Below are 23,453 nucleotides of genomic sequence, written 5' to 3'. Positions count from 1 at the left end.
AAATCTCACCATCCAAAGAGAACATTTAATAGACTGGAATAGCTAAAGGCATGCGCTGTTTTATGCCTTTTGCCAGAACCGAACCAATATCTGGTTTGTCCATGCAAACTTGTTCTAAAACTCAGTTTTTTTGTCCTGTTTTGTGTCCTATCAATAAATATACTATTGTTTATCTAACTTATATCCACTGATGGACATTTAGTTTCTTTCTAAACTTTCCATGTTATAAACAATGCCATGGTGAACATCTTTGTGGCTAAGACAGCAGAAGTCGTCAGAGCTGCAGGCTTTGGAACCAGTGCCCAAGATCAAATTCTAGATCCTTTACTTTGTATCAGTGTGATCCCAGTGTTAGCATTTACTAACCCACCAGAAGTTACTCTAGGAGCTGCTGTTAAGGATACATTTCCAAAAAGGAATTTCCCAGGTCTTAAACAGTTTTACGTATTTGATATATGTGACCAAATTGCCTTCCCAGAAGATTGTGATTGTATTGATTTATCTCACAAGAAATGTATGCTAAGGAAAAACTCTTCTAACTCTTATACTAATCATAAGTTGGTACTGGCATTAGTGGTTTGAAAGATTACTGTATTATGTGTCAGAAGGTACTAAGTGTCAGTCATACAAGAGGAATACATCCTAAAGATCTGTACTGCATAGTGCCTATAGGTAACAATACTGTACTGTATACTTAAAAATTTCCTAAGAGGGTAGATCTTATATTGTATTCTTATAATAATAATCATAATAAGAAAGATTACCATAGTATCAATTTCCTATTGTTATGTTTAAAGTGTAAGGGAGAGATGATTTTTCTCATGCTTTTTCTCCAAGAACCCTCACCTTCATATATTCATTCAAAAAACACTTATTGAATTCCTCTGCCAGGAGTCTTCATAACCACTTCAGGTACTCAGAAATCTCCCTGTCATTGGTTAAGATTCCTGCCCCAAAGAGGCATGTAGTGTGTTCTCCTACACAGATCCCTTGCTGTCTACTGCCCTTGACTGGGAGGATTTACCTGATAATTTGTCTTCAGAAAAGATTATTGTGTATAAAATTTTACCAAAACATTTGATTTTCTGTCACACTCTTCATTTCTCAGCTGTGATTGTAAAGTCAGTTTGCTAGACATCTGTATAAAATGCTTATTATGATATAAATATTGAGAACCAAGTATCAAGAAAACCACTAAAATCTAGGAATTCCAGCTGTAATACACATTTGTGACTTGAAGTTATATTGGTTTAGTAAGCCTTTCCCCCTCTTAACTTGAAATGCAAAGTCCTTTTCTGAAACATCTTATAGGTTTCAGCCTTGTTTATAATCGTTCAGGGTTTTTTCAACACACTGCTTTTTTTTTCTTACAAGGAAAATATATTTCTCCTATATTTGTAATATGATATTTTAAAAGAGGAAATTGAGACAGAGAATATCCAAAAAATAGTACAGGATTTCATTCTGCTTCTTATATCTAGTAACCATTTTTATTCCAAATCTCAAATATATCTAATCAGCAATACTCCTGGGGCAAGTGGCATTTGAAAGTTTCAAAAAAAATAATGACATCCAACATCATGTGAATCTTACTATTTGTCTGGTACTTTAATATGTTTCATTTAATCATTTAACAGTGGTCTGAAATACATTATTATCCTCCAATTTATATGTGAAAATTCAGATTGGTAGTGAATGACAGGGGTGAATGGAGCCAAAATCTGTCTCGTGCCAAATGTAGAAAAGAACCCTTAAACCTCTTTGCTATCAAGAAAAGTTTTTCCAGTTACCTTTTTCTCTGTTCTTGTCCCTTACCCCACCTCCTACATAGGTCCTGCCCCACCCCATACCCCTGTGATTCTGAAAAAGTTGACAGGCGTCCTGTGCCATCCAGGCATAGGCCTGTATTGGATGTTTTTTATGTGTTGAATGATCGGCAGTGGAATTCCTTGATCCCTTTTTCATAGTCACAGTTTTATACAAAGCAGTCTGAATTCCATCTTTTGGCCCAGAACGAATTAATTTTTCTACAGGCCAAAATTCTTTGATTATAGGGTGAAAAGGGAACCTGAATTTCTAGTTTGCACACCTATGGGACGTTGACCCATGAAACTCCCATCTCATTAGAGAATAGTGGTTCTCATTAAGAGCAGTACTGCCCCCTAGGGGGGATTTTGAAAATGTGCGAGGGTACATTTAGGGCCTAACTAAGAAGTGTTTGGTTGGGGGACCCTCCTGATGCCTCTTGATCTTACTTTTCAGCAACGCATAGAATAGTTATGCATCGTAGAAAATTGTTGCCCATATTTTCTAATGCCCTCCATGGATGAAAGACCAGCTAGAATTATCTGAGCCTAAAACCAAACTCTGTTTTATGTACAAACAAAAAATTCTTTTTCTCCCACAGTTTTAATATATACTGAAGTTTTCAGGAATATAGCTGTAGATAAATTGAGGTAAAACTCTGCTTTGCTTTGCTCTGAATTTGAGCTAGATTTCATAGTCATAAAGTCCCAGCACTAGTGACCACATGGCTGGATTGGGCTGCATATGTAAGAGATGCATTTATCATGACTCTCAAGCATGGGTGGAAGCAGCTGACTTTTTCATTATGTCCTCTGTCATGTTTACATACTGCCCAGATGTTTACATACTGATACCATTGTTTATTCTAAGCTGCCTGCCTTTTACTTCTCCTTTATATAGTTTGAGCATTATAATGATCTCATTGAAATTTTATATGTAAATGTGTAGTATTTTCTAAGAATTTTATGTCAGCATGTTAAAGGAAGAGTTGCAAAATACTGGACTTGAAAAAAGAGGCATCAAATGATAGGGTTAGGGACTACTGGTCTCAGATCACAGACGTGGAGCTGGTGGGGACCCACTTCAAGTTTACATGGCCAGCTTCCAAAAGGTGTTCGGTTTCTGTTCATAATTAACACGTGTGTCTGGACGTAACACCATGGTGACAGCAGTATCAAGCAGGAGGTGGTAACTGCCACTGACCCCTTTTCTTCTTTCAGTTTGCTTGTTTAGAATGTCCTTTTCTCTAGGAGTACAAAGGAAGTAAGATAAGAAGAGTCTTAAGGCAAAAATTTTTTAAAAGATTGTATCAAATACCAACATGCCTTTGGGTTAGGGGAAGGAGACTAAATCAAATCCTCCTATCTAGTGGATTTAAAACAATGATATTCTTCCTAGCTCCTTAGCAAGTCAATGGAATATAGCATAGTGATTTGTTGAGAGGTTAGTAAGTCCTAATTTGAATTTATGTTAAATGAAAGAAACTTGAGTTTCACATAAAAATGTCCCTCATCTCTTTCGTAAGGATTGTTGCATGTCAGATGTTTGAAATGCAAATTTTCTAGTCAGTGACCCTTCACATACATAGCTTCATCAAGCTCAGCTGGAGGGTTTAGTCTTCACTGCACCAGAAAAAATGCAGCCAACTTCAAACAACACCTTCAAACTGGCTCCACAGACTTATCGTGAACCTACCTGGAGCTGAAGATAACAGCTTTCATGGTGGCATATGAAGGCATTCACTATAGTGCTTACGTATTTGCAAGGTTCACCTTATCACAGAATTCAGTAGAAGAAACCAACTAAATAACCCTTCTAATTAGTTGCTTTTGCAGTTGAATTCCTCTGCTAGGGATCTCTCTGAGGAAACTAGAACCATAGATAAGAAACACAACTGGAGTCACACAGACAGTTACCCAGCCACCCACCTGGGACCCCTTTCTGACAAAGTGCACAGGTGTATAAGGAATAGTCAGGTGAAATTTAGCACGTCACACTTGTAGAGCAGGGATGGACATCAGAGACCATTCCATACTTTGGTCAGTTAATAGAGGCCTAGTTAAAAGTGTTACTTCCTCCTAGAAGCCTCCTCCTAGTCCCGGGAGCAGAGCTGAATCTCCTTACACTCTTTCCCAAGCATCTTCCGCTAACCTCACCAGTGGTGCCCCGGTAGGGCAGGGCCCAGGCTTCATTCATCTTTGTATCCTAAGCCTGAATATGAGCTTATTACATGTGCCAGGCACTCTGAGGGCCGAAGCTGAAGAACTTTTCCGTGTGTAATAAATGATACATAAGTGTAAATATACTTTTATACAGTATAAGTATATTATTGTATAAAATATAAGATGCATATTTTATATGTCTATATAACTATATAGGAATATATATAACTATTATATAACTTCATATAGTTACGTATATTGTATGTAGTAAGGATTTTAGTCCCAAGAAAATGAAATAGTTTTCTTGCAATATAACCTTTTTTTTTGGCTAAAACTATTTCATGGCAAATAATGTGATAACTTGGAGAGGTAGAATTGGAGGACCTCATTATGCCACAACTCAGGTCACTGGAGGCAGCAGGGGAGTTAGTGTCTTTCAGTCAGGAAAGGGTATAATTGAGTTATTCACTGACAAGTCTTAAGTGGTTCTGTCCCCCTGCCCCGTGGTTCCCCCAAACACTAACCAAACATGTATAAGAGACAATAAATATAGGAGATACACATACACACACACACACACACACACACACACACACACCTCTGTTAAGAGTTTAAGTAACTGTCCCTGATTTTATTTGAACAGTGCAAGAATCATTCAAGTGTCTATTTAGGTAATTTAAAAAGAGAAAAGGATTGTGTGGTGGAGCCTACCCCCCTGCAAGTTAAGATTTGAAACCCCTCACTTTTGTGTCTTTTTCCCTGGATATTCAAGAATGTTGTACAGATTTAAGATAAAGTCAGCTGACATGTTTAATTTTTCTTGCTGTGGGTGGTTCAGACGGCACAGGTAGATAGGTATTATTGCTGGTAACTCAGTCAAGCCCATTCATTAAAATTCTTTTAAGGGGGAGTAGTCACTCTTGTGAAAGTATAGACAGACCCCTGGGGATATGTGGGGAGCACACATTATTTTAACATGTGGCAATTCTGCGGGAGTTTTCCCATTATTTTTTTTATTAACGTATCCTTTAAATACAATGTTATACCTGTCTCAAATGTACAACACAGTGGTTCAACAGTTACCCATATTACCTCTCTCGTGCAGTTACTATCTATCACCATACAAAGATGTTACAGAATCATTGACTGTATCCTCCATGCTGTACTCTGACCATCTTATATTGTGATTGCAAATTATTGTGCCCCTTTATCCTCACCCTTTCCCCCAGTCCATCCTCACCTCTCCCCCTTGGTAACCACTAGCCACTTCTCAGTGTCTATGAGTCTACTGCTGTTTGTTCCCTCTATTCTGCTTTGTTTTTATAGTCCAGAAATAAGTGAAATCATATGGTATTTGTCTTTCTCCTTCTAGCTTATTTCACTGAGAAAAATACCCTCTAAGTCCATCCATGTTGTTGCAAATGGCAGGATTTCTTTTCATATTATTGCTCAATAATATTCCATTGTGTATATGTACCACATCTTCTTCATCCATTCATCTATTGATGGACACTTAGGTTGCTTCCATATCTTGGCTATTGCAAATAGTGCAGGGATAAACATAGGGGTGCATATGTCTTTTTTGAATCAGTGATTTTGTTTTCTTCAGATAAATTCCTAGAAGTGGAATTACTGGATTGAATGGTATTTTGATTTTTAGTTTTTTGAGGAACCTCCATACTGCTTTCCACAGAGGTTGCACCAATTTACATTCCCATTAACATTTCAGGAGGGTTCCCCTTTCTCCACATCCTTGCCAACGTTTGTTGTGATTAGTGACATGGAGCATCTTTACATGCTTCTGTTGACCATTTGTATTTCTTCTTTGGAGAAATGTCTGTTAAGTTTACCCATTATTTTAAAATTAGATTTTTATCTTCATAATTAACCAGGTGGATATGGAATTAAATTTCAGATAAAGGTTACTCAGTTGGGGAACACATTTTTTTTTCTTCTACTCTTAAGGGCTCAGCTGAGTAATCTTACTATAATAGAGATAACCTAGAGACAAGCTTAGCTAGTTTATCATTTGTAACTGGTAAGTTCCTTTCTAATTATGAAGAAAAGAAACAAACAAATTGGGATATAGTATAGCACTTCTAGCCTTAGCAAACATTTTAGCTGGGCTTGGTTATCTTTTGAGTTTTAAGAACATGTACCTTTAAATGTACAAAATGTGTTTTCAGACTGTACAGCATACACTAGTTCAAAGTGTAGGGGTGGGTAGCAGGTGCAAAGAACTTGAGGTAGGAAGGTTTTTGCTGTGTTCTAGGAATGGAGACAAGAAGTGTGGAGCTGGAGCACAGTGAGCAAAGCAGGTGTAGAATGGGATGGAGTTGGAGAGCTGTACAGGAGACAGATCACTCCGTGCCTTATAAGCCAGTTCAAACATAGAGAGCTCAGGTCTGAGAATGGAACCATTGGAGGGTTTTAAGCAGAGTGATATAAACTGATGTAGGGGTTTTGTTTTGTTTTTTTAAAAAAAGATAACTTTGGCTGCTGAAGAGAATTAACTAGAATTAATTAAACTTCTAATTAATTAATTAGAAGGGGCAAGCATGGAAGCAGGGAGAATAATCCAATTATAACCCAGGCATATGGTGATGATAGTGTTTGGATGAGGGTGCTATATTAGAAATGGAAATGAAGAGGGATTAGAGGTTTGTTGCCGAAATAAAACCAATGACACTTGCTAATATATTGCAAGTGGGGGTGGGGATCAGGGTAAAAACAATTTAGGATGACCTTTAGGTTTCACATTTGGGCAACTTAGGATGTGAAGAACTATTTACCACGGTGGCAAACACTAGAAGTTGACAAGTTTGGGGTGAAAGCAACAGCTCTGATTTAGACAATTTTTTACAAGTTTGAAGTCCGTAATAGATATCCAGTGGGGATGTCAAATAGACAGTTGGGTATGTGTGTGGAGTGTGGGGGAGGGGGTTGGCTGTAGAAATAAACTTGAGAGTCATCAGTATTGATGGCATTGAAAGCCATGAGTCTAACAAAATAATCTAGTAAAAGAACGGAGATGGGGGAAGGCCAGAAGAGAGCTAAAGGATACCTGACCATTTAGAGTCTAGTAGAGGGAGAAGCAAAGGAAATCAGCAGTGAGGTAGGAGGACAAATGAAGAGCGGTGTCACAGACATCGAGGAAGAGCAGCAGTTCAAGGAGGCTCCATTTGGGTCCCACAACCACCCACTAATGAATTACTGGAAGGATTCATGACTCAATTCATAAAATCATATTCACAGATATGATGTATTAAGCAAAGGGTCCATTGAGGAAAAGCAGGATAATGACACACATAGGCAGACTAGAGAGGTAGGTCAGCATCAGTCTTCTCCTTCTCCCTCTGTGAGGATCCCACAGATGCACATGTCTCCCCAGTGAACAGTCCCTCCACCCAGGGAAGCCCACCCAAGATGTGGCAGTTTAGGGTTCTTCCTAGTTTGTGTGTGACCAGCCAGGGTCCAGACCCACACGAGGTACCAGATGCACCCCGTGGATCTTCATGTTTACTTTACACAGTGATTTCAGCCTGGTGTGTCCTGACCCTCTGACTTGGGGATACAAAGTAACATCGTTAGTTAGTGAACATTTCGGGAGTTTAGTGCTCAGAGTTTGGTTAAGGTTCATCACCATGACTGTTGGTGTTTCCAGAAATAAGAAGTGAGTAAAACAGACCACTGTGTTAACTCTGTCCTCCCTGGGGCCCTGGTGCACCGCAGCTAATGCTGCTGCATGTGAACATTGAGAACTGTGAGGCTGACTGATAGTCCCAAAGTATAATTAGGGAAATTCTGTTTTTCTCCAGACAGATTCACTCAATTTATGCAGCAAACCTTTATCTAATGCCCAATATAGTTTGTGGCCTGTGCTGGCATAGGAAGACAGAGGTAAAGAAGTTACATACAGGTCCACGCTGATGGAGCTGACAATCTGGGGGAGAGTGGGAAGGGAGAGACACCAATAAATACAGATGGGATGGCCCTGTGGGAGCACATGGGTGGGACTACAGCAGCCAAGACCTGAAGGATGAGGAGAAATCAGCCAAGAGGAAGGGGAAGCCCAGGCAGGCAACAGGCAGCATGTCACAGGCCTAGTGGTGAAGGACACTGACTTCCAGGAGCAAAGGAGCTCAGTGCAGCTGAAGAGAGTGACGGGGAGCGAGGAGGCAAGGTGGGCAGATAACAGACCTTGCACTTCTTGTTAAAGACTTTGTCCTTTATCCAAGGGGTGTCATAATCGTCCTTGTGATTCATACTAAGAACATGATAAATTTTTTTCATATGGTTTTTTTCACTGAAGTATAGTCCATAGATTTGTTTTCTTGATTGGAAAATTTCTGATAATTTTACATTTTGTTTGCATTACAATAGAGATTCCCTGTAAGAAACAAGGCAGAACAGCCCTTTCTGGAATTAATAAAAAAAAAAAAAGGTGGGAAAATAAAAACACACTGGGGGGAGTAAACCAGAGAACCAACAAATGTACTATTAAATTATTTGTAAACATAATAACAGTTCCTAACAACTATCAGTGTGAAGAGTTCTGATTTAAATACCATAATTGGATCAAGTTATTCACTTAAGTCTGAAAGATCATTTACCTTATTAGAGACATTGTAATAGTGTGTGACACATAGTGTCTTTTCTTTTTGCTTTCAGAGAGCACAGATCACACAAAAAGAAATGACTTTTTTAATCAGCAATGTTGGAGACAGATTCTGTGTATGCCAAACTTATACAGAAACTGACATATTAATTAAATCTAGAATTCAAAGATAAATGCCAGAGTATCTAGGAACAGATACTTTTTCCCCAGATGTATTAAGATATAATTGGCATGATTTCACCCATTTGTGAAGTATCCAACAAAGCAAAACTGAAGAAACAAAATAGCAGCAGACTCGCAGACTCCAAGAAGGGACTAGCAGTTACCAAAGGGAAGGGGTAGGAAGGGAGGGAGAAGGGGATTAAGGGGCATTATAATTAGCACTCACAATACCGAGGAAGGCACTACAGCATGGAGAAGACAAGTAATGACTCTGTAGCATCTTACTACACTGATGGACAGTAACTGCAATGGGGTGGGGGGTGGGGGAGATTTGATAATATGGGTAAATGTTGAAACCACAATGTTGCTTATGGGAAACTTTCATAAGATTGTATATCAATGATGCCTTAATTTTTTAAAAAGATATAATTGGCATATAACATTGTGTCAGTTTAAAGTGTGAAAGGTAATGATTTGATACACACACATATATATATATTGTGAAATGATTACCACAGTAGGGTGTGTTAACACATCCTTCACCTCACATAATTACTATTTTGTTATTTGTGGTGCTGATGAGGACGTTAAGATGTACTCTTTTTATAATTAGAGTATATAATACAGTATCTATAGTCACCATGCTGTACATTAGATCCACAGAACTTACAACTGGAAGTTTATACCCTTTGACCAACATCTCCTCATTTCCCTACTCCCAGCTCCTGGCAACCACCAATTCACTCTCTGTTCCTATGAGTTCGGCTTTTGTAGATTCCCCATATAAGTGAATTCACAGAGTATTTATCTCTGTCCGTCTGACTTACTCACTTAGCATAATGCCCTCAAGTTTTATCTGTGTTGTCACAGTGGCAGTATTACCTTCCTTTTATGGCTGAATGATATTCCATAATATATCCCATACACCTGAGTGTGTGTGTGTGTGTGTGTGTGTGTGTGTGTGTGTGTGTGTGTGTGTGTGTGTGTGCGTGTGTGCACGTACATTTTCTTTATCTATTCAGCTACCCCAGGACAACCCAGGCTATTTCCATATCCTGGCTGTTGTGAATGATGCTGCGGTGGATGTGGTGTGCAGGTACTTCTTCAAGATATTGATTTCAGTTCCTACAGGTAAATACCCAGAAGTGGGATTGCTGGATCATATGATGGTTCTATTTTCAATACTTTGAGGAACCATCATACTGTTTTCCATAATGGCTGCACCACTTTACATTCCTACCAGCAATGCACAAGATAGGAACAAATACCATCTACTTAAAGTAATTGTGAATATTGTCATTATGAAATATACCCATTTATACTTTCAGGCGGCATGTAGCAGCCCTGAGAGGGAACTTCGTCTTGGTCTGACTTTCTAGCGAAGCTTTCCGTTAGGGGCAGCCAGGATGCAAAATGAAGGGCATGCAGCTGCTGCTTGTTGATTACCTGTCACATGCCAGGTGCTGTGCTAGGTCCTTTACAAAGTTTCCTCCGGCAAGCTGTGTAGAAACTCTCTATGTTAGTTGCACTCCCATTTTAGCACTGAGAACAAACAGAGTTCATGGATGAAGAAACAGATGATCCAAAATTCTGTCTTGGAAACTATAAGTTTGGATCATTTTGTCTTTTAGTAGCTAATTTATATACTTGTTCAACAGATATTTATTGAGCTTTGGTGGTCTACCAGAACCTGTGTGGGTGGACATAACAAAGAACAAGACCTGGACTTTCCTCTATAGGAACTAGGGTTGAGGGCTTTACACCCATCACCTTGGGAAATGCACTGGAACAGAGCTGTGAACATCAAAGGCCTGGCTCCCAGGGTGCTGGCGAAAGTTGAGAAAGGCTTATCATGGAAACAGACTTGAACAAAGCTTCCAGCATTACCAGGCAGACAGGTGAGGGGACAGGAATTCCAGATAAAGTGAATGGGAACACGGCCTGGAGCCTCGAGTGCATGGCGGGGTGGTGCCACAAGAAACAGAGTGCACTCAGTGCTGAGGTGGGACACCCTGGTACACACCATCAAGGGTGCGGATTTGAGCATCATTTCTAATACTTTGAGGAACCATCATACTGAGTTTACTGAGTACAAACTAAGAGGCCCTAATGAGTCTTAGCATCTAGAGTCTCTTAGTTTGTGCTCAGAGGAAATACAAAGTTCTTGAAAGTTTTTGTCATTATGGGGTTTGTTTGTTTTGCTGTTTGGAAACAGTTTATTCAAAGAACAGTGATAAATAGGGAAAATATTTTGACTCCTGTAATTCTTCACTAAAATCGCAATATTTGTAGCCCCAAGGGAACTCTATTTCCATAGGACATTCTGTTCTCTGCCCTTGGGAAAATATCCTTTAAAAAGGAATTAAAAGGGGGTATATCAGAATTAGGAATGAAGTTGTACACTTCATTGAATGCTTGCTATGTACTAGCTGTTCTTTGCATTATTTTGAGTAGGGCAGTAATTTGGGAGTGAGGCAGTGTTATCCCTGTTAGTAGATGGGAAACTGAGGCTTGGGGAAAAGGTGATTTGCCTCAGACAACTTAGGTAGGAAGTGGCTGAACTGGGAATTCAAACCCAGGTCCGTCAGGATTCAAAGCCCCAATGTTCTCTAGAGCCTGGAAACTTCTGTGGTGACTTGGAACCTTGGATAAGGAGAGAGAAGACAGCATGAATTCCCCTTCCTTAAATGAGAGCAGCTCAGCTTTAACTTTTACATTGCATTGTCACATAGGATTTTACTGGAGTAAAATTCCCATGGGTGGGGCTAGGACCTCCAGTACTATGTTGAATAACAGTGGGGAGAGTGGGCATTCTTGTCTTGTTTGCGATCACAGAGGAAAAGCTTTCAGCTTCTCGCCGTTAAGTATGATGTTGGCTGTGGGTTTGTCATATATGGCCTTTATTATGTTGAGGTACTTGCCCTTTATACCCATTTTGTTGAGAGTTTTTATCATGAATGGATGTTGAATTTTCAGCATATATGGAGATGATCATGTAGTTTTTGTCCTTCTTTCTGTTGATGTGGATGATGCTGATGGATTTTCGAATGTTGTACCATCCTTGCATCCCTGAAATGAATCATGTTCACCAATCTTTTTCTTTATGTTTTTATGTTTTATGTCTCATTTAAAATGGCCACCTTTAACCCCAAGGTCATAAATACAGTCTATACTTTTTTCTGTGTTTTTATAGGTTTTACATTTAGCACCTGAATCCATCTGCCATCTATTTTTGTGAATGGAATGGTGTGTGGATAGATTTCATATCCTACAGTATATATATATTTTTGGATGTTCAAATGTTTTAAAAGCATGAATGCCTTTTGTAAGCAGAAAGAGCTATGATGGTTTTGAAAAGACCCTCATGGAGTGGGCATCCAAAAGAGGAAAGATAAAGTGATGGGGAAAGAAGGCTGTGACCTATGGAGTAGATTTGGGCCAAAATGGGTCTAGACAAGTACAGAGGCAGAAAGATGAACCCCTGGCTGACCTTGTGTCCTTGTAGCTACAGCCCCTCAGGAAATACATGAAATGTCACAGCTTCAGAATATAAGCCCTGGAAAATAAGCCAGAATGAATCAGAGATAGGATTCTTTGGTTATTTCCAGTTGTGATGCAATGGAATTCTTAATCCATCATCTGGGACAGAAGTGAGTTTGGGATAATACCCTACTTAAAAATAATCCAACCCTGGATTAATGATTGACTGTATGCCCATTCTGGCTAGCAGAGGTTAGTAAAAGTTAGTAAATGTTAGTACAAATGCATGTAGGTATGTTAATTAGCACTTTTTAGATTTAAGAGTTTCTTTTTCTTTTTCTGAGGGTTTTTTGTTTAATGCATTTGAAAAAATACATATATGGAGAATTGACACATGAGAATGCATTGGTTCAAGACCAGCAGATCTATACAAATTGAGATTTTTGGAAAGTGGAAAAAATTACCTATGTTTAAAAACTGGAAACTGCAACCAGTGTAAGCCGATAAATCCCTTTTAACATGGAGGAAGAGTCTTCATAAGGCCTTCCATGGTTTTTATTAAACTGGGGAGCCTCAGCTGGCTGTGCTAGGGTTCCTCATATGCAAAACAAAATGAGGGGATTCCCCTGACTGGTCTCCATGTTTCCCCACCCCAGCCCAGCACCACCTTCTTAATGAAGCAGGTCTCCATCCTCATAACCTGAAATAGGATGCTGTATGGCAGAAATATGGGGAACAAATGAGTGAGCCTTCTGTAGATAATTTTTACAGTGAGATGCAGTGGGAAGTAGCTAGGCTAATCCACCCGAATCTCCTCAGTGTCTTTCTTCCTTTGGCATTAAGACCATGTGATGTGCCTTGGGTGTCTGTTACACCGATGAGTTTAGAGAGACCAGTTCATCCATCATATCAAACACACAGGGTGCTTGCTCCATGCCAGACCCTGTTCTGTTCTACATGCTTTTTGAATATTAGCTTATTTACTCTCATAACCCTATGAGGTACTGTTACAAGCCTTATTTACACATGAGGAAACTGAGGTTCCAAAGAGCTAAATGGGGTGCCCAGGATCACACAGGAAGCAGCATTACAATTTGGACCCAGGTAGCCTGGAGCCAGGCAAGTATAACCACTATGCTCATGCTGCCTCCAGACTGGCTATTTCAGCAAATGCAGTGGTCAGGAAAGAACTGTACTCTGCTGAACCCTCGTGAGACCCAGCTGAAAAGCCTGTGTCAGGAAAAGATGCTTATAATGCCTCTATGGTTATCAGAGAGCCCTGGAAGGAGTCTCTTGAAAGTTGAAAACCAGAGCTGCCACTCTGGCCCATCTGCACTCCAGACCAGCCCTCTGACTTCAGTTGCAGTGTGAGCTCTGTAGTTCCTGGCAAAGTTTAGCCTTGTGGCTAAAAAAGAAACTGAAAAGAGTGCCTTCAGGTATAAGACGGGGCATGTCCATGCAGGGCTGAGTTCTGTCTCTGCTTCCCTCTGGGAGGAAGTGGTTCTCCATGTGGTTTGCATCACATGATGGAATACTATACAGCCCTGAGAATGAACACTTTACATGTACACACAACAGTGTGAGTGAATCCACAGTAGGCAACAGTACCCAGAAGGAGACTTGAGGTTGCTTCCAGAGTGCTGGCTACACAATGATTTGTTCAGTTTATAAAACCCACAGTAAGCTATACAAGGTATAGTTTTCTATATGTATATTATATTTCACTAAAGAGAGCCTTTTTAATGTATATTAAAAAAGATATTGTGAAAAATGCAAACTCCTGAACTTACTGAGATTTCCATTCTTGGTAAGGCACCAGAGTTTGCAGGTTTTTTTTTTTTTTTTTTGAGAGGACATCTCTCATATTTATTGATCAAATGGTTGTTAACAACAATAAAATTCTGTATAGGGGAGTCAATGCTCAATGCACAATCATTAATCCACCCCCAGCCTAATTCTCATCAGTCTCCAATCTTCTGAAGCATAACGAACAAGTTCTTACATGGTGAACAAATTCTTACATAGTGAATAAGTTCTTACATGGTGAACAGTACAAGGGCAATCACAAAAACTTTCGGTTTTGATCACTCATTATGAAGAGTTTGCAGTTTTAACAAATACCCCAGATAATTCTACTGCAGGTAGCCCAGAGAAATGCTTGTAAGAAACACAATCATGCTACTGACCTTGATCTGCTTAACTCTGGGTGTCAGTAGGAGAGTATAGGCCAAGCAAAGGAATTACTTGCGAATAACTGAACTCCTACTCTAGGAGTATCTTAGATGATTAAAAAAAAAAATGCACTAAAATGCCTGCAATAAGATTTCTGTGCATTCCTCTCCTGCCTATATGAGAAGTGTTTAAGTATTTTCCTGCATTTTCATGGCAACAGGATAAATTGCAGCCCTAGCTCTATTCTACCAAAGTTTGTCTCCATTAGATAGAAGTCATCCGTGTATGGCTGTATCACCATCCATACCCTTCACTCCCTCTTCTTCCCCTTCAAGTACTATGGTTAAAACTGCCCTCCAACCCCCAGGTTTCCCACCGGACCTTTGCATAACCTTTTCGTGCCTACTTACATGCATGCTCACTGCCAAGGGCTCCTCAAGCAGTGCCTTGTCACTGGTCTTCAAGGCACATCTGACTCTGAGTGATGCTGGGCATATCTTGAGGTATTGCCCTCTTAGTAATTCTGTGGCCGAGCTTTGATGGCTTCCTGAGCAACGAGAACATTTGGCAAACCTCGTTGCCCCTCCTCTCTGAAGAACTCTATCTCATGCTTTCAGCCAGCCGTTTGAGCATGGTGAGGTAAAATAGGTGACCACTTGAATAAGGTCTCTGCCTACAAACTTCTTAGACTCAGTTGCAAATAGAGACACACTGTCAGGAAGGGTAAAGGCTGGCCACCTTGAGCTGCAAATGACGGGTGCAGGGTCATGATTTACCCAGCAGAATGAGATGAGCCAGGGTTACATTGATTCATTGTGAGAATGTATCCAATATGGTCAAAAAGTGTCTCTGGAATGCTCCTTATGATTATTTGGACTTGTCATTAATGTTCTTGTGACAACACCCCATGGAAAAGTAGGTGCTTTTCAAGAGGCTTGACTTGCATCACACATTTCTGTGGATTAAATCAATTCTAGGCCTTTGGACATGGCATCTGGAACATTCTTTCTTAAGAATAATTTGTCGAGTGAGGACTTGATAATATGGGTGACCGTTGAAACCAGTGTTGTTTATGTGAAACCATCATAAGATTGTGTATCAATGATACTTTAGTATAAATAAATAAGTGATACCAATCCGGGGGTGGTGGGGGGAGAATGGTTTGTCAGTGAGCAGTGTGCTGTGTGACCAATCCGGCTTGTTTCCTTGTGAAATTGGCAGGGTGTACATTATTAATTAAGTATTTTACAAACAAAGATCCTGATAAGATTTGTTTAATAGGTGAGAAACTCGGCTGCTTATGGACAGCTGCATTTCCTCATGTTTCTACAGATATGGACATTTCTCAACTCGCATTTAAGGATTATGCAAGCTACTCATACAGTTTGCCAAAGCTGAAGAGTTGGGCCTGGGAGATAACTCATGTGATCTCGGGTCTGCTCTACAGGTAGTTGAGAACCTGACTACTCAGTGTTGTTCCTTTAGACCTACTAAACAAAAGCTGCAGTGTGGTACAGAATGGCCTTGTTAAAGCTGTGGTCTTCGGCTTAGGAGAGACTTTTATGAGCAGTCAGTTGTAAATACACAGCCAGAGAAACAGTTAGGAGACGTAGCAACTTCCAAAATAAATGCCGGTCCCTTTGTCTCTGTGTGCATAGGCCTACTTCACAGATAACACTGACTTTGAATAGTAAGCTGTTGGTATCTCAAAGCTCTTCTAGACACAAAAGGAAATAAACACATGACATTCTGGAAAGCATCTTCTTATTGTTCAGTCTCTCGCCACTACTGGAGAAGAGTCTTATTAAGAGTTGCTTTTGTGGGGAGGGGAGAGGGACCTGCGAGAGGAGCTCTTGCTGTATTTTGAGTTAGATGCCTCCTACATTTAGGAATTAGGCACCTCGTGCTCTTGGTCCTAAGATGGGTAAATAGCTATTGCATCTAAGATGGTAACAGAGGAAGTTCTGTTTTACGTTGGAGGTGCAACATGGAACAAACATTAATCTTTAAGTTAATACCAGGTCAAAGGCCAAGCTTTCTCAGCCTATTTCCTCATCTGGTGAAATAAGGATAGTATCTGCTTTACTATCTCATTGGGTATCTGTTAAAGATTAAATTGATAGGATGAAGTGTGTGCAGACACTTTGGAAATAATGTAAAATACCAGTGTTTTGAGCAGGCATGATTCCTTGAAATTGTTGAGCTCTTCCTCAGATTCCATGATCCATCATTTAAATACACTCTCCCCTCTGTAATGCTAATGATCAGATTCTCAGGGAAACACTGGAAAAGCCCCAGATCAATAGAAATTCCTACTCAAGCAGCTCAACCAGTGATACACTATCACTGCTAACGGGTGAGCTGAAGGCCCATTGCTTTGTGAGCTTGGGAAAGCTGTTGGTAATTTCTGAAGGTAGGGTGTTGCCAGTGATGTGAATTCCTGGGCACTGGTTCTTGGGGTATTTTTGTTTATTTTTGTTTTTTTTAAGTAAATATTTTTATTTGTATTGGCTTTGCAACTGTAGGTACAGAAAATTTAACATGCTGCTTTGCTGGAGAAATTAATTAGCACCAGCACATGGTTTAAATGTTCTGCAGCTATAGTGTTACAGTATGCCCATATTCTTGGCTGTGTTAAAAATGAACAGAAACAAATGTAAATAAATCTCACATTCACCACTCCTTTGAAAGAGGTTGAGTGATCATTGTGAGGCTTCTTAAGGTTATTGACAGCAAACATATGCTGTGATTTTGTTTAAGGGCAAATTGAAAGGATCCTTGAAAGCCACAGCGTGTGGTCCTGCACTGATGTCCTTTGGATAAAAGTAGGGCTTCTCCTGAGTCCTTGTTCACTGGCTGGGTGACATTCAGACCTCTCTTTCTCCTTTCCTGCAGCCACTGCCCCAGGCCTGCCTCCCCTCCCTGGCCCTCTCACTCCTGTAGTAGTCTTGCTGCTCTGTTCCAAGTTCTAACCAAAGCCCAAAGGGGGAATGGTGATCAAATTGAAGCAGAGAGGACAATTCCAACAATTTACATTCTTTTTTTCCCTCATCCAAAGCCCAACCTTGAAAGGAAGACGTGGAGGTCATAATTAAACTGCCCAACACCCAAGCTGTACTGATTCCTTACTCTTACCCTGTTTTCATCACTTGGCCTTTACTTGATTTAACCTGGTGATCAGAAGGCTCAGTGGTCACATAAATCATATGATTTTAAAATATTATTGTAGTCATTTGACCCAGGAATTCCACTCCTAGGAATTTACCCGAAGAAAACAAATCCCTGATTCAAAAAGACATGTGCAGCCCTGTTTATCACTGCACTATATACAATAGCCAAGATATGGAAGCAACCTAAGTGTCCATTAGTAGATGAATCGATCAAGATGATGTGGTACATATACACAATGGAATATTACTCAGCCATAAGAAAACAAATCCTACCATTTGCAACAACATGGATGGAACTAGAGGGTATTATGCTCAGTGAAATAAGCCAGGCGGAGAAAGACAAGTACCAAATGATCTCACTCATTTGTGGAGTATAAAAACAAAGCAAAACTGAAAGAACAAAACAGCAGCAGACTCACAGACTCTGAGAAGGGACTAGTGTTTATCAAAGGGAAAGGAGTGGGGAGGGTGGGTTGGGAGGGAGGGAGAAGGATTACAGGGCACTATAATTGGCAGTCACAATATTGGTAGGTCACAGGGAAGGCAGTACAGCATGGAGACTAGTGATTCTATAGCATCTTACTGTGCTGATCGACAGTAAGTGCAATGGGGTGGGGCGGGGATTTGATAATATGGATGAATGTTGAAACCACAGTGTTGCTCATGTGAAACCTTCTTTAGAGTGTATATCAATGATACCTTAATTGAAAAAAAATATTGTAGTCTTTTTCCTGCCATAATAAAAATAAAGTGTTCTTTCGTTAACATTAAGATTTGTGTCAAGATGATTTTTCTGTCTCAGTACACATGGAGATTTAATAAGCGAACGTGCTTATGGTTTTGGATAGTTCACACAGTAATTTCTTAGCCCCTTTTGTAGTGTATTTCTGTGCTTTCATCGGAAGAGGCCGCCTGTCAGTTTCTCCCTGCGGGGCCTCCATTCCCACTGTGGCCTCACCCTTCAGGGGAACAGCTCCAACTTCTCTTGGTCCCCTCACCTCTACAAGGTGCAGAAGCCAGTGGATCAGGCCATGATTTTTTTCTCTACCTTTTTAAACCTTTCCCTACCAGCTTTTTATTTTGAAATCTATAGGAAATTGTAAAATATTGTAATATACAAAAATTGTAAAATAAATACACAGTCTTCATGTAGATCCTCCAATAGTTAACATTTTGCCACATTTCCTCCCTCTCTCTCATGAGCTCTATCTGTAGATTTTGCTGAACTGTTAGAAATGGTGAACAGCATGCCACATCATCCCTAAATACTTTAGCACGTCACCTAAAAATGACTTCTCATCTAACCACACATACCATTATTAAACTAAGAAATATAATAACTCAATAAACAGTATACTCTATTTTTAAGTTCTCCATGATCCCAAGAATGCCTTTGATAACTTTTTTTCCTCCTAGAATCCAGTCAAGGCCCACACGTTGCATAGAGTTATGTCTCTTTAGTCTCATAATCTTGGACCTTCCCTCTGCCTTTTTTGACAATGACCAACTCATAGTGAATCAGTTTTATGTCATTGGCTGATTCCTAATGACCCAGTTCCTTATCTGCAGCTCTTGGGTTGCATCCCTGCAGTGATAGATAGGAGTCTATCATAGCAGGGCCAGACTGGAAATCTTTTTTTTTTCCTGTATTAAATAAGTCTAATTGAAAAATATGAATCCAGTGTTTGTTAGTAATCCTCAAACTGTACAGAGATGAAATAAGGCAACATATTAACAATTAATGAATCTAGGTGAAGGGCATAATGGGTGTTTACTACCCTAGAAATATTTTCTGTAAATTTGAAATCTAAAAATAACAAGTTGGAGGAAAATACACTGAAAAAGTGTAAGAAAATTAAATTCATTTGTTTCTGTTTGTATTGCATTTTTTATTTTCCCCCAATTTTCCTGATACTATTTACCAGCTTTGGGGTACATCAAAAGTTAGCATCATTTCAGAAGTCAAAACTGTACAAAAAGGTTTACTTGAGACACATTGCTCCCTGACTCCATCCTTTCTTCTTCTCTATTGTCACTAACCACCTGTAGGTAACCAGTCTCACTACTTTGTGGCTCAGCCTTCCTGTGTTTTTTTTTTTTATTGAAGTATTGTTGATAAACAACCTTATATTGGTTTCAAGTCTGTAGCACAGTGGTTCAGCAGTTACCCATAGTCTTAAGTCCTCAGCCCCACTAGCGCAGTTACTATCTGTCAACCCAGAAAGATGTTACAGAATCATTGGCTATATTCTGCATGCTGTACTGCTGTCCCTGTGACCAACTTGTATTATGATTGAGAATTTTGGTGCCCATTTATCTCCCTTACCCTCCTACCCACCTGCCCCAACCTTCGGAATGAATGATGTCCTTTGGATAAAAGTAGGGCTTCTCCTGAATCCTTGTTCACATGGCTTCCCCCATGTAACCACCAGTCACTTCTCAGGGTCCATGAGTCCACTGCTGTTTTGTTCATTTTGTCTTTTGCTTTTGGATCCACAAATAAGTGAAATCATATGGTATTTGTCTTTCTCTGTCTGGTTTATTTCACTGAACATAATACCCTCTAGCTTGATCCATGTTGTTGCAAATGGTAAGATTTCTTTCTCTTTTATGGCTAAATAATATTCCATTGTGTATTGTACCACATCTTTATCCATTCCTCTATTGCTGGACACTTAGGTTGCTTCCATATCTTGGCTATTGTGAATAATGTGGCAATAAACATAGGGGTGCATACATCTTTCAAATCAGAGATTTTGTTTTCTTTGGGTAAATTCGTAGGAGTGGAGTTACTGGGATGTATGATATTTCTATTTTTAGTTTTTTGAGGAACCTCCGTACTGCTTCCACAGTGGCACACCAATTTCATTCCTACCAACAGCATAGGAGGGTTCCCATTTCTCTACATCCTCACCAACACTTGTTACTTCTTCAGACTGGAAATCTTAACATGGTTTGCAGCCTCACTAGCCTGGAGAGTTAACGTCTGTGGGATGGCGTCAATCACTTTGGCAACAGGCCACCTAAGAAGGTGTTGTGACAGACTTGTTATAGTCAGTGGTGCAGATGATTAGCTGAGGTGGCCTGGTTCCTGCCTGACCCTGTGGCAACATATGCATGCTGTGAAGCTCAGCACTGTCCTTGAGCATTGAGCATGGAATTCCCAATGAAATTCAGTCCTTGAACTTAAGAAGTCAGTGCACTTGATGTCTAGTGATATGTTTGTGGCAGTTTTTGTGCTAATAGATTTTGAAGGACATGTTCTCCAAGACAGCTCCTTCTACTTTCTGAATCTATACTTCAGTTTAAAAAAAAAACTTAAGCGATTTTTGGTCTATCTGAACTGATTTGATGTGTAGATTTTCTGGACCGTACATTTCTGCTGACTGTTGGCATAAGGTCTCTAACCAATGTTACAGACATTGTTTATATTTGGGATTTTTCTTTAATTGCTCCGATGGTGCATTATCTTCTGGGGCCTATAGTTTGTCCTCATCCAATTCTGTCCATGTGAGCCCCTTAAACAGATGTGTGCTTATGATGTTTCTGGCTCTCTTTGTAAACCTTGGGACTAGGAAACGAGAGAGCAACCCCATGAGGTGTGTGTGCCATTAATCCTATAACAAGAATGAGGAAACTGATTCACTCAGATTAAGCAACTTTGCCCAGTCCCACAGGACTCATAAGTGTCAGAACTGGGGCTTAAACCCTGGTGATTTGCTTCTGGGACCTGCATGCCTTCACATGGTGTGACGTGCCGCTAAAGGGTTGCTGCATGTCTTTTAAGAGAACTCAGATGCTGTTCTGCAGCAGGTGGCATGCTGCTAAGATGCTGGTTTTGATGTCCTTACTACTAAACTATTGATCTGTTAGTGAGGCTTAACTCTCAGAACAGTGACACCAGCGAGAAGCCTGCTTTGTTAGTCCCATAATCCACCAAATGCTCCAGGTTTGCATCAAGTTTAGTCATTGAAGGAGCCTTATATGGGCTCTTCCACTGTCAGGAGCTCAGCATCCTGTCTGCACCCTGGCAAAGCCTTTGGGGGCATACACACTGGGAGTCAACTGACTGAAAGAAAAAGTTTTACCCTTCAAAGTAGTTCACGCAGACTAGTAAATTAAGTTATTATTCCTGGCCACTAGAGATGAGTCCTTATGGGAGCAATAAGTAGACAATAAGGATAAGCAGGCCTCCAGCAAACTTGTTTTTTGGGTCAAATGGCTCTGAAGTGACATCGTAAATTACAGCCTTGCAACCCCGACAGGTACTCCTTAGAAATAGAAACCCAAAGTGGGGAGAAGGGACTGGACCACCAGCACTGATCCGGAAGGCCCCCGACAGACACTAAGGAGGCCCTCAGATGGGCAGACTGTTCAGGGCTGACTGTAATGTCCGCATCCTTTAAAATAACATTTAAAAAAATCTGTTTAAGTACGTGTTTGTGCTTTAAGGTAATACTTTACTTCCCTAATGCGATTGCCAAACTGCTTTTCGCAAGGATGATCTGCTGAAGTTTGACCTCTCTCTGGAGAGACCCAAAAGGGAAGTTCTCAGCTTTTTATAGTATGAGGCCTCTAGAGGTTTTTTCACTTTCGGGATTGAAAACAAGTTTCCTGACTCTGTTTAAAAAAAATAAAAAGACTAGACAAGAACATAGGGAAATCATGATGGTTGGAACGTAAGAATTATGGCTAGTTTTTAAAACTCAGGTTTTTTTTTTAAATACTTTTTATAATTTGTAGCTTAAGAATTAAGAGTTTTAGAGGCAGGGAAACGGAATCATTGGTCTCCGGCCTGGGAATGGAGTGGGAGAAACAGAGAAGGTAGAGTTGCAAGAGGAGGAGGGCAAAGGAGTTTCCTGCGATCTTGTTTGGGTTGCTGGTTGGTGATTAAGGAGGTGAAACCCTCTGCTTCTCTGGGAGTCTCAGGTCTTTGACTGGCAATCAGGAAAGAAGAAGAAATGAAAATTTATTATAGCTCAGTGCATCGCCATACTTTTCCTTTCTCCAGTTGAAAAGGGAAATATCCGAGCAATCAGGAGAACCCTGCAACCTCCCCATTCACCTGCTCAGGGAGACGTAAAGTGGAGCCTGACCTCTGCATTTCTCAGATATCACTTCAAGACGTGAGTGCCATGGGGACAAATGCATAGGCACATGAAGCCCCGTCGTCCCGTGGTGCTGGAAGAGTCTGCCCTGGTTTGGCCTGCAGCACTCTCTCGTGCGTACTCCAAGGCCGTCTACTCTGGAACTGATCTAGGAAATTGGATCTTTTTCAGAGCCCACCCCAAAAGCACTTTGTAGACCAGCTGCAGACTTTTCCATCAATACTGGAGAACAGCTCCACCTAGTCCCTGAACCCCCAGCTCCAATTGGACTTCTTCAGTTGTTTGTTAATAGATCCAGTTATCCGTTCATTCAGCCGTCATTTATTGACCATCTGCTACGTATGTGCCAGAAACTAGATTCTGCAAGCACAAAGATACACAATCCCTTACCTGCAGGAAAACCTGTAGTTTCAATAAGTGTTTGGAGAGGGGTTGCAGAAGTACTATGAGAACCCAAAAGGGAGAGTAACTTGAGGCTGGTGGGACGAGGAAAGAGAAGAGACAGAAGGGGGTGACATGGGAGTGGAAGTTGGCCACTTTGCTCAGGTGGGCAGAGGACTGTCCGTGCAGAAGGAAGCATGTGTCAAAGGTGTCACGGTGGGTGGTTGGCTCCTTTGGGAGCTACACCTGGTTAAGAAGGGCTGGAGCCTAGTGTATGGGACTGTGGTGGGGGCTCCAGTCAGGAAGGGGACAGATCGTGAAAGGTCTGGGGTGCCCTGCTGAGGGACTTGGCTTCTATATTGAGGCCACAGGGAGCCATTGCAGGATAAACAGT

The 23,453-nt window shown here is 40.5% G+C and overlaps 1 protein-coding gene and 1 long non-coding RNA gene across 5 annotated transcripts in view; one reads left to right on the top strand and one right to left on the bottom strand.

Moving 5' to 3' along the window:
• The window catches only part of CPM (carboxypeptidase M), a 63,428-nt gene that overhangs the window by 4,732 nt on the left and 35,243 nt on the right, over window positions 1-23,453 (top strand). The window lies entirely within an intron of this gene.
• LOC140844107 (uncharacterized) lies at window positions 1,469-18,017 on the bottom strand. The gene is made up of 2 exons (XR_012122341.1): window positions 14,811-18,017; window positions 1,469-3,052 (listed from the first exon to the last, which is right to left on the bottom strand). It is a non-coding gene; the product is annotated as an uncharacterized lncRNA (long non-coding RNA).

The sequence above is a fragment of the Manis javanica genome, chromosome 10 (genome assembly GCF_040802235.1).
Source record: "Manis javanica isolate MJ-LG chromosome 10, MJ_LKY, whole genome shotgun sequence".
NCBI classification, from domain to species: domain Eukaryota; kingdom Metazoa; phylum Chordata; class Mammalia; order Pholidota; family Manidae; genus Manis; species Manis javanica.
The sequence above is the reverse complement of the archived record's forward strand: the minus strand, read 5'-3'. Positions and strand labels throughout refer to the sequence as shown.